Genomic DNA, 12,612 nt, shown 5'->3' with positions numbered 1-12,612 from the left:
TGCCAACATGAGTTATCCGTGCAGGTCTCATTGCAAGAACTTCACTACTGTGCTGCCGCGAGGGCCGCGTACAAAGCTGCCTGAACTCCCTTTGCTTGGCAATGGACTGTTTGCCTTAGGTTGTCTGCCCAAGGTCTGGGAAGCAATCTGCTCAGGCTGGTGTGCCCCTGAGCCCATCTCCAAACCCCCAAGCTGGTGGTGACACCAACACCAACTGTGAAATGGACACATGCCCCTCAGGCTACAGTTGTGGAAAATAAATTGTCTGTGGCAAAATACTTCTTCTAAGACTTTGTTGGAGGGGCATGGTCATTTACATCAGGGTTATAAACTCAAGGGCCTCTGGGGCCAGGCAGGGAAAAGTGAAATGAGAGAATTAGGCTGGGCAGTAGCAGGGAGTGATAGAGACTGTGGCTGGGTGGAGAGGGACTGCCTAGTCTAAACCCACCTCTCAAATGGGTTGAGGACTTTATAAGAGAATCCAGGGAACTGATTTTTTTTTTTTTTTTTTTTTTTTTTGAGACTGAGTCTCGCTCTGTTGCCCAGGCTGGAGTGCAGCGGCGCAATCTCAGTTCACTACAACCTCCGCCTTCTGGGTTCAAGCAATTTTCCTACCTCAGCCTCCTGAGTAGCTGGGATTACAGGGACACACCACCATGCCCAGCTAATTTTTGTATTTTTGGTAGAGATAGAGTTTCACCACGTTGGTCAAGCTGGTCTTGAACTCCTGACCTCATGATCTGCCCGCCTCAGCCTCCCAAAGTGCTGGGATTACAGGCATGAGCCACTGCGCCCGGCCTCAGGGACCTGATTTTTATATGTCAGTGACAAATTTTAAAATGTCATGATGCTCTGTGGGCTGAACAAAAATACTTGCAGGCTAAATGTGAAGCCCACAAGTCTCAGCTTGGAATCTCTGGTTTAGATCCTGAATGGATCACTGAGGAGGTTGCTGGCCTCCCTTAGCCTCGGTTGCCCCACGTGAAGAAACGGACTGGCTGTCCATTCCCAACTGCTATGTGTATTCCTCTCTTTTCAGGATTGTTGATTTTAGCACAGTCCCATGTGAGCAGAAATGTAGAATTAATACTAATTAGAAGAACAATAACAAGCACTCATAGAGTACTTATTATACAGCAGGAACTGTTCTAAGTACTTGATATATGTTTATTCTTTTAAAGGTGTGATTTTAATGATCAGGGCCTAGGTTAGACACAGAATAAAGCTTCCTGGTGGCTGGTGTGAGAGGCGTTGGAACAGGCCACGAGGGATAGTGGCAGGTAGTTGGATGGCCCTTTTTGGGAAATCTCTGTAGAGTGGTTCTCTCTGTGTTAAGGGAGAGCTGGAAGGGTCAAGATGAGCCGATCCCCTTTTCCCACTATGCTGAATTTCTTGCTGGGAATATCTGGGAAAATGTTCCCTGGGCCACCAAGAGCTCCAACTGAGCTCCTTCAGAGACCCAACTGAGCCTCGTGCTGGAACATAGGGCATTCAGCAACCCGCCATCCTGCTGGCTAAGGGACCCTGGAGACAGGGATTCCAGCCTAGTCCCACCACTAGCCTGCCCTGAGATCATCTTGGATATATCACTTCTCACTCCAGCCCTCAGATTCCCCATCTGTAACAAGGGTGCAGTAGCTCTGATGATCTCTAAGGGCCCTTAGACTCTGATGTTTCTGAGTGTCTCCTCTTGGTCCCGGGCAAGGCCTAGAGACTCTCAGGCTGAGGATTGAGAGTACCTACACCCAAGAACTCAGGCCTTCTGTACCCTAAGCCATCTTCTCAGGCTACCCAGGGGCCATTTCAGGCCTCAGCGCCCATTTCTATATGGTGATAAACTTCAAGCTTCAGGTCTCTTATTGCTTGAGCTCTCCTCGTAACCCTGGCAATGTGAAGGCCAATAGCAGCTCAGACTTCAGAATGGGGCTGACCTTGAGGTATTGCAGAACCTGGAGGCCCACCAGGTGGCCAGTCAGAGAAAGTGACAAACCTGAGTATCCCACCATGAGGTCACCACAGTGGTCCCAGGGCAGGAGGAGGGAAAGGGCCAAACTCCTGGCCCACTGAATTCACCCTCCCTTCTATTCCATCTCTGGAGGACAAGGGCAATCCTCCCTGGGCCCATAGTGTAGCATGTGGCATACTCCTTTCTCTGTTGCACCCCTTCCCTCCTCAGGGAGAAGACTTTGGCCTTAGTCTGGTGGGTTCTCATCTTGCCAATGACCCATTCCCCAGGTGAACATTTGCAGGAAAACAGCTTGTTAGAATCCATTTGGCCTAGTTCAGGAGACAGTTCAAGGGTGTCCTGACTCCCAAAGCCTCTGTCTGGCCATCCAAAGCCACCTTTCCCATTCCAGGGCTGTATTTTCCTGGTTCTCAGAGGCCTCAGAGCGGTCTGTCCGTGACTCTCCTGGAGATGCTCACCTCCAAAACGGTGCACTTTCTCCCAATGAGAGTGTAAGATCCTTGCCTAGGGTGCTGCTCTTAAGGTTTCCAGTATCTAGTCCACTTCTGGATCCCGATAGGGACTTGAATATTAGATTAATGTTGATTGCAGGCCTTGTGCTCAATAGGTGCCCAGTAATAATAACTAGTATTTTCCTAAGGATGATTGCAGGGTCTCATGCAATGGATATTCAATAATTAACAATAGTAATGATGACAGCCAACATTAATTAAGCTCTTGGTTTTTTGTTTTTTGCTTTTTTCTTTTTTTCTTTTTCTTTCTTTTTTTTTTTTTTTTTTTGAGATGGAGTCTCACTGTCGCCCAGGCTGGAGTGCAGTGGCACAATCTCGGCTCACTGCAAGCTCCACCTCCCGGGTTCACACCATTCTCCTGCCTCAGCCTTCTGAGTAGCTGGGACTACAGGCACCCGCCACCACGCCAGGCTAATTTTTTTGTATTTTTAGTAGAGATGGGGTTTCACCGTGTTAGCCAGGATGATCTCCATCTCTTGACCTTATGATCCGCCCACCTCGGCCTCCCAAAGTGCTGGGATTACAGGCGTGAGCCACCACACCTGGCCTGCTGTTTGCTTTTTTTTTTGAGATGGAGTCTCGCTCTGTTGCCCAGGCTGGAGTGCAGTGGCACGATCTTGGCTCACTGTAACCTCCACCTCCTGGGTTCAAGTGATTCTCCTGCCTCAGCCTCCTGAGCAGCTGGGATTACAGGCATGCACCACCACATCAGCTAATTATTGTATTTTTAGTAGAGACGGGGTTTCACCATGTTGGCCAGGCTGGTCTCGAACTCCTGACCTCGTGATCCACCTGCCTCAGCCTCCCAAAGTGCTGGGATTACAGATGTGAGCGACCGCGCCCGGCCTGTTTTTTTGTTTGTTTGTCTGTTTGTTTTTCTGAAACGATGTCTCGCTCGGTCACCCAGGCTGGAGTACAGTAGCACAATCTTGGTTCATTTCAACCTCTGCTTCCCAGGGTCAAGTGATTCTCCTGCCTCAGCCTCCTGAGTAGCTGGGATTACAGGTGCCTGCTACCATGACTGGCTAATGTTTGTATTTTTTAGTAGAGACGGGATTTCACTGTGTTGGCCAGGCTGGTCTTGAACTCTTGACCTCAAGTGATCCACCTGCCTTGGCCTCCCGAAATGCTGGGATTACAGCATGAGCCACCGCCTCTGGCTGCACAGCAACTCTTTAAGGATGGTACCATTATCCTTATTTTACAGATGAGCAAACTGAGGCACAGAGTGGTCAGGTATAAATGATTATGATGAAGATGATTAAAGTGCACAGAACACAGTGGCTTTTCAGAAAATGTTTGGTATTAACATTACGGAGTACTATATGCATAATAGGTACACAATAATGTAATTCTCTTCACGGGGACAACATCTTGCAAGCAGAAGGCGTTCTGCAAATGCACACAGTAGGTGCTCAATGAATGGTAGATGTCATTATAGAGCCTTGTACTGAGTAGGTGCTCAAATGAGGTTTCCTCATTCGTTGGGGATTGGATTGTATCCCAGAGAGACAGGATCTTGGCCCTTGGCCCAAACTGCTTCTCAGGATAGATACTCACTGTTCACAAATCCCTTCCACAAGTTATTCAGCCGGAGTCCAGGGAAAATAAGCCTGTTAGGGAAGGTCCTCTGCGCCGCATGGCCATGCAGAGGCCACAGGAAGCCTCCTGGGTCTACAGTTCAAGCCATGCATCTGCAAGGTCCACGTAAACAGGAAGCAGCATGCTGGCTGCAGACAATGCCACAGCCTGCTGTACTGTCCCCCTTGTGTTCAGGAGTGGCCTTGGTGTCCCCGTGGCAGGGAGTGGCCGAGGAAACTCTTTCACACCTGCAGAAGTACGTCACCCATTGAGCACTCACACTGTGTGCCAGGCATGCTGCCGAGGCCTGAAACACAGGCTCTCAACCCTCCCCCGCCTGCCAGGCTAGGTTGCAGTGCCCCATTTTGCAGAGGGGGAAACTGAGGCTTAGTGAGAGGAAGTGACTGCCCAAGTGCCTGCAGTCGGTGGCAGAGCTGGGATTTCAACCCAGGGTTCTAACCCTCAACCAATATCCTTTTCATCCAAAGTATAGCTTCTATTTATTTATTTATTTATTTATTTATTTATTTATTTTTATTACAATAGTTTTGGGGAAGAGGTGGTGTTTGCTTAGCTGGATAAGTTCTTTAGTGGTGATTTATGAGATTTTGGTGCACTCATCATCCAAGCAGTGTACACTGTACACAGTGTGTAATATTTTATCCCTCACTCCCCTCCCATCCTTCCCCCTACCAAGTCCCCAAAGTTCATTATATCATTCTTATGCCTTTGCATCCTCACAGCTTAGCTCCCACTTTTTTTTTTTTTCTTTCTGAGATGAAGTCTCACTCTTGTTGCCCAGGCTGGAGTGCAGTGGCGCGATTTCGGCTCACTGCAACCTCTGCCTCCCGGGTTCAAGCGATTCTCCTGCCTCAGCCTCCCCAGTAGCTGGGATTACAGGCACCCGCCACCACGCCCGGATAATTTTTGTATTTTTAGTAGATATGGGGTTTCACCATGTTGGCTAGGCTGATCTTGAACTCCTGACCTCAGGCAATCCACCCACCTCAGCCTCCCAAAGTGCTGGGATTACAGACATGAGCCACCATACCCAGCCAGCTCCCACTTGTAAGTGAAAACATATGATGTTTGATTTTTCCATTCCTGAGTTACTTCACTTAGAATAATGGTCTCCAACTCCATCCAAGTTGCTGCGAATGCCATTATTCCATTCCTTTTCATGGCTGAGTAGTATTTCATGGTCAAAGTGCAGTTTCTTTTCTTTTTTCTTTTTCTTTTTTTTTTGAGATAGAATCTTGCTCTGTTGCCCAGGCTAAAGGACAGTGGCGTGATCTTGGCTCACTGCAACCTCTGCCTTCCAGGTTCAAGAGATTCTCCTGCCTCACCCTCCCAAGTAGCTGTAATTACAGGCATCCACCACCACGCCTGGCTAATTTTTGTATTTTTTAGTAGAGATGGGATTTTGCCATGTTGACCAGGCTGGTCTTGAACTGCTGACCTCACATGATCCACCTGCCTTGGCCTCCCAAAGTTCTGGGATTACAGGGTGAGCCGCTGCGCCTGGCCCAATTTCTTTCTTAGTATTTATTAAACAAATTCAAAGAGAAAGAGGAGTAAATCTTGGTCTCCAAAATATGTACTAAATTAGAAAAAGCAAGGATGGTATTTAACATGGGTTTGGGCTGTCCCACAATACCAATGTTCTGAACAGGGCAGAGTAAACCTGGAACACGCTCTTTCCAGTAAATAGGAAACAAAGGGAGAAATTTCCTCGAAGGTCATCTATGGTATCAGTTGCCCAATCCAATGGTCTCTGCATCATTTGGTATCATTGGGTATAACTGCATGACATTAAATTTTTTTGTATATTTAAAAAAATCTGATGTGGTCCTTTTCAAACAGACAATTTGATGTCACTTCCGTGATTCTAGAAAATAAAAGCAGCTTTTTGGCTGGGCGTGGTGGCTCGAGCCTGTAATCCCAGCACTTTTGGAGGCCGAGGCGGGAGGATTGCTTGAGCTCAGGAATTCAGAACCAGTCTGGGTGACATGGTGAAATCCCGTCTCTACTGAAAATACAAAAATTAGCCGGGCGTGGTGGTGTGCACCTTTCATCCCAGCTACTTGGGAGGCTGAGGTGGGAGGATTGCCTGAGCCTGGGAGGTAGAGGCTGCAGTGAGCCGAGATTATGCCACTGCACTCCAGCCTGGGAGACAGAGGGAGACCCTGTCTCACAAAAAAAAAAAAAGAAAAGAGAAATTGAAAAGAAATGCAGCTTTTTTATTACCAAGTTGTGTGTGCCAGAGAGAGACGCTCATCTTATTCCTCATTCTCACTCCACCCCAAATCTTTCCTCATGGGCCTAACTCTCCTAAGCCTCAGCCCTCCCCATCCCTCACCCCATTCCTGGACCCTCCTTGATCCCTTACTGCCTCTTCTGTCTTCACAGGACTGGTCCTGCTTGCTGTACCTAAGAAACATAAAAAGGAGGCCTGAGTGGCAATCTACCCGCACCTCAAAATGCACCCGCACTCCCCCCGTCAGCTGAAATCTGCAGGAGCAGCAAAGAGCCTCGGCCGTGTGCTGTCCCTGAGCGGGTACCACCATTTTTGGCAAACTCTTTAACAGCCTCCCAGGCCCCTCCCAACAGGGCAGGAATTTCTGGTGAACAATTGAACAAAGCCGGGAACTGGGAGAGAGAAGGCACAGGACATTCCAAAAGGATTTCTCTCAAGCTCCAAAAGACAACATGCGGGAACACTGCAGAAAGCTCACGGCCGAGCAAAGAAAATCATGAAAGGGACGGAAAATCCGTCTAGGAGGAAGGGCAGTGCAGGCTGCAGGAAGGAACAAGGGACTGGGGGTGGCCAGGAGGCCTGGGTGGGAGGCCTCTCTCTGCCACTTGTATCCCTGCGATGGCCATTCCACCTCCCTAGCCTTGGATTTGTGGTCCTTAAAAACTGAGGGAGCTGCAAAGTGAACACACGGATCCACACACAGCCATTCATAGCAATGCCCTTGTGAATGACAAAGACCTGGAAACAGCTCAAATAGCCAACATTTCCATCAGTCACATAATGAATGGTAGTGTGTTGATGAGACACGATACCAAATGATTATCAGAAATCCTGTGTGCAAAGGCGATGTCTTTGTTTGTTTGTCTTGAGACAGAGTTTCACTCTTGTTGCCCAAGCTGGAGTGCAGTGGTGTGATCTCAGCTCACTGCAACCTCTGTCTCCCTAGTTCAAGCAATTTTCTTTTCTCAGCCTCCCAAGCAACTGGGATTACAGGCGCATGCCACCACACCCACTTAATTTTTTTGTATTTTTAATAGAAACGGGGTTTCACCATGTTAGGCAGGCTGGTCTCAAACGCCTGACCTCAGGTGATCTGCCCACCTCGGACTCCTAAAGTGCTGGAACTACAGGCGTGAGCCACCTTGCCCGACAGCAAAGGCAATGTCAATGCTATTCAAAGTAGCTGGCCCAGGAATTGTTCATGGGCATCATCCGTCACAAAGAGCTTGCACCAGAATATAAATCTATGTGCTGCTTCCAATATGCGGGCAAGAATGGTCAGGAAAAAAAAAAGTGTCAACTGAGCTAAACTGTCACTAAGCTGTGCTTATTGAAACAGTTGATATACACCTGGAGCAAACTCCTTATCTCGTCTCAGACTGGTAATAAACAGTTTGGGGACTGGCACCACAGACTCATTTTTAAGTAGCTCTGTTCCTTCCTGACACATAGAACGTGTTTATCTAAAAAATATTCAGTGAGTAAGGCCGTGCACGGTGGCTCACGCCTGTAATCCCAGCACTTTGGGAGGCCAAGGCAGGTGGATCACGAGGTCAGGAGATCGAGACCATCTTGGCTAACATGGTGAAACCCTGTCTCTACTAAAAATACAAAAAAGTTAGCCGGGCGTGGTGGCGGGTGCCTGTAGTCCCAGCTCCTTGGGAGGCTGAGGCAGGAGAATGACGAATGGCATGAACCCGGGAGGTGGAGCTTGCAGTGAGCCAAGATTGCGCCACTGGACTCCAGCGTGGGCGACAGAGCGAGACTCCATCTCAAAAAAAAAAAAAGTTTAGTGGGAAAAGCAAGACATGAAATCGTACATATGCATCGAAACATACACAATGAGATCAAATGCATAATGTCTACACTGACGAGGGAAGGGAAAGGAGCATTTATGGAGCTCTAACCATGAGCCCTGCACAGAAGTCCTCTATAGCTGAAGTAGGGGCTAGCAGGCAGGAATGTGAGGGCGTGTACGGAGCCGTAAGAATTCCAGCCTGGCTGGATGGGAGGGGAGGGGTAGGAGTGAAGAGCCATGAGTGCAAATTCAAATTATAAAGACCATCTATGGTCAGCTCAGGAGCCAGGCTCTGGGGCAGCATTTGCAAAGTGTTAAGAGAAACCCCAGCCCTCTAAGATTTTAAAAGGATTTTCCATAAAATCTACTGGGTTGCGTTCTCAAAGAGGTTGAGGAAGGCTGGATTACATACAGTTGCACAGGTGACTTCGCTGGAGGCCTGTTCAGAAACCTTCCTGCTTTGGTGTCCCTTGAGATGGTCAAAGTGTGGGAGAGAGTGCAGGGTATCCAAACTTCTTTGACCAAAGAACCTCTTTTTCAAAGAGCATCTCAGATGGCAGGTGACCCATGAGGTACAGTGTGGGGGCCCTGCCTTGGGCCTAGGACCCCAGTCCAAGAAAGTGATGGATAATGATGAAGGGTAGTGGGGAAACAGCAAGTTGGGGCAGGGGGTCAAATCCAAAGGCACTTTCAGAAGATTCACGCTTCTGCCTGAGCTGGGAGAAGCGCAATTCTGCCTGGCCAGAGTTGAGAACAGCCCACGGGGAGGCAGAATGGGTGTGGTTGAGAACAGGAGTTCTAGAATCAGACCGACATGGACAGGAATCCCGGTTCTACCTCTTACTGACTGCATGACCTGGGCAAGCTGCTTCGTCTCCTGGGCCTCAGTTTTCCCGGCTGGAAAGGATGGGGGATAATACAATATACTGCCTTGCCTGCTTACTCCCCAGGGTTTATCTTTGTTCCAAGCACAAACCAAAACAGGGACATTTACACTGTGTGCCATGTTTGAACCAACTTACTCGTTCTTTCATTTAAGTAACAATTATCCAAATGCCAACTCTGTGCCACACACTGTGCTCTTCACAGGGGATATAATCGGGGCCAAGACAGAAACAAGACCTTCATGCCCTCTGCCTTCATTATGCCTCATAATATTAAATGATCTTCCAAATAATTACAATGGTCAAAAATGCTACAAGAAAAGCATGGCGGGGGGACTGTGGGAAAGTGTGGTGGGGAACACGACCTAGCTTGGGAGGTCAGAGAAGGTTTCTATGGTAATGTGATGTTTGGACTCAATCTTAAGGGAGAGTACAGTGAAAGGGGGATGGGTGTTAACTGGGAAAAGCACTTAGGAGAAGGAACAGCATCTGCAAAGACTATGGTGGGGAAAGGATGTAGCTGGATTGATGGTCAGGACTAGACCATGCCAGGCCTTGTGGGGTCCCTGCCCTCTCCATGGGAACTTTTGCTGCCTGCTTAGACCCACGTCCTGCCTCCTCTTCCTCTTCTTCTTCAACACTATGTTATTCTTTCCTCTCCTCCATCTCAACTCTCTTTCACACCAATTTCTGACTCTCCATTTTCACCCAAGGACATATTGTTACTCTGTTAGCATTTGTTTTCCCACCTGGGCATAGAAACTCTTGTGGGTGGTATTTAGTTTCATTATTGAATGAATGTAGGGACACAGTTAGCCTTACAGTGCCTTCATTCATATTAACAAAAAGTACCTATTCTGGGCCGGGTGCAGTGGCTCATGCCTGTAATCCCAGCACTTTGGGAGGCCGATACGGGTGGAATACTTGAAGTCAGGAGTTCGAGACCAGCCTGGCTAACATGGTGAAACCCCATCTCTACTAAAAATACAACAATTAGCCAGGTGTGGTGGCATGTGCCTGTAATCCCAGCTACTTGGGAGGCTGAGGCAGGAGAATTCCTTGAACCCATGAGGCAGAGGTTGCAGTGAGTGGAGATCGTGTCACTGTACTCCAACCTGGGTGACAGAGCGAGACTCTGTCTCAAAAAAAAAAAAAAGTACCCATTCTGGGCAGATGTAGCCCCACAACAGGGCCCATTACAGTTCCTATTTGCCCATTTGGCCGCATATCCTTGTTCAGTGAACAACCTGCCCAGCTGTCCACTGCAGCCCTGAATGAATGAATGAATGAATGGACAAAGGAATGTGATTAAGATGAGTGATAAGCTCTCAGGCAGAGAAAAGATTTGGAATGGGAGTGGAAGCCAGGAGAAGATGAGTCTTATTGAATTTGGAGGAGTGGACAGGTAAGCCACAGACTCCAGCTGCTGGTTCCAGAACCCCCAACACCTATTCTCAGAAGTCAGGCTGTTTGACTGTTTCTGCCTATCCAAGTTCTTACAGTCTCTCCCTGCCCAGGGAACCTCGTATGAGACTTGAGTTGTTTCCTCGAGTGTGACCAGCACCCTGAACTCTGTATACGCACAGAGAGATTATGGGCGCCTCCAAGGTTTTGCCAAGCACAGAAGGCCTTGCGCCTGCTCCTCTTCTTAGCCATATGAGGAGATAGCCAGGCTCTAGACAAAGCAACTTGAGAGCATTTGCTAAACATATCGAGGACTGCAAACGAAAACAGACCCAGCCAAATCCCTTGGTGGGAAGGAGAGGACGCAGAATAAATAGGTGGATGACCAATCCTCCGCTGCCGGAGCCGCCCTGGAAGACTTTCTCAACATGCCGTATTTCCCTGCTTTCTGCCTGTCAGCCCAGCTCCTTCCAGTCCCCAGTCGGCCTTACCATCTCTTTCCTCAACCCCTTTGAGGAAGCAAGACTTATAGCTCTGGGTTAGTCTTGACCAAAAGTCTACAAAGGGTTGCTTGTTTGCCTTTTTTTTCCCCCTTTGCTCATGAGCAAATCATCCAAGAAGCCAAAGCTCTGATACTTAAAGGGCCCGAGGTAGGGAACAGACACTGAGGCAGCTCATGAAATGCGATTTGTCACGGATGCTGACAAATCCACGGACAGGCAAGGCCTTGGAAAAATCCTGCCACTAGGGCTGGCCACCTGCCAGCTCTGAAGTCAGTGGAGTTTTGAAGCCTTTCTCATCAGACAGGGAGTTTCCAAGCACAAACCTGGTGTGCTCTCCCCTCAAACGGGAGGTCCCTGGGGTAGCTGTGGAGGCTGCTCCTCTATCAGACCTGAGCTCCCCAAGGGCCGAGTCATGTCTCTCTCTTTAGACTGGGAACACACCAGAAATAGTAATAAAAGAGAAATGGCTACCACTTATTTCATGTTTACCATGTGTCTGAAATGGCTGTGTTTTTTAAAAGAAATATATTAATTCATCTTAGTTCTCATAACAACACTAAGAGAGAAGTCTTAACGTTATTCTCATTTTCTACATGCAGAGACTGAGACATGGAAGTTGAATAATGTGCTCAAGATTGCACGGCTAGGTGGTGTGGAGGCAGGATTCTCTATCAGACTGAGGACGATACTGGGACAGGGACAGTTCTTCCCCACACCTCTATCAGATTAAGAGTTTGCTGAGGGCCAAGATTGGGCGTCCCTCCTCTGTCCACCCCTATCTCCCTGTATGGATCAGAGATAGACCTTATTCAGTGCTGTGCCTGGAGCCTGGGTTGGGACCAGGGAGTTGGCCTGACCACTCTGGATGTGGTTTCTGTTCTTTACAACTCTGAGCTGGTCCCGCAGAAATATGCCCCACAGGGCACAGAAGAACTCAATCTTTTGGAGATAGGGTAGTTATCTGGGATGGCGGTCAGGATGCCAGTGTTTTTTCAAACCTCCAGATGCCTGGATGAGAGGCTCCAATGTGCCTGGGAGCCTGCGGACCCCTATCACAGGGAACATAGCTTCCGGAGCCAGGCCTGGTACTGCCCAGTGAGCTGGGCATTTCCTTCTGTCCACAGATCACCTCACTCCTGGCTACAAACCCAGCCATGAATTTCTGGAACCTAGCAACTCTCGCAGGAAACAATGGAAACTTCAGTTTTATTCTCCTCCTCTATCATTACTCAAAAGGTTTTCCTCAGAGCTACACACACATAGTTTTCCTCTCCACCCATCAGCCTGGGGCTGCCCTGGAAATTTCAGGCAAAAGAGGGGAGCTGAGAGTAGGCAATGGAGAGGCCCCGGGACTTGGTGCTGTTTGCTGCCTGCCGCTGGGTCGGAGACAGATCATAGGGCTGTGATTTTACCATCTACCAGAGCATCTGTGATGGGGCTTTGGCAGGGTCTGTCTGTGTCTGGGCCTGGGTGTGTGAGTTGGTGTGGTTCTGGCTCTGGGGCTGTGATTTATGTAACTCAAAGTTGGTGTGTGAGTGATTTACATGGAAAATGGTGCAGGTGGGGCGGGCAGCTCAGTTCAGTACCCAGTGCCCACTATGAGGCACTGTGATTAGTGGGTGAGAACAGGTAAAAAATTCAGGCTAAGGCTGGGTGCGGTGGCTCACGCCTGTAATCCTTGGGAGGCCAAGGAGGGCAGATTATGAG

This window comes from Theropithecus gelada, chromosome 1 (genome assembly GCF_003255815.1).
Source record: "Theropithecus gelada isolate Dixy chromosome 1, Tgel_1.0, whole genome shotgun sequence".
Lineage (NCBI taxonomy): Eukaryota > Metazoa > Chordata > Mammalia > Primates > Cercopithecidae > Theropithecus > Theropithecus gelada.
This window is presented reverse-complemented; position numbering follows the sequence as displayed.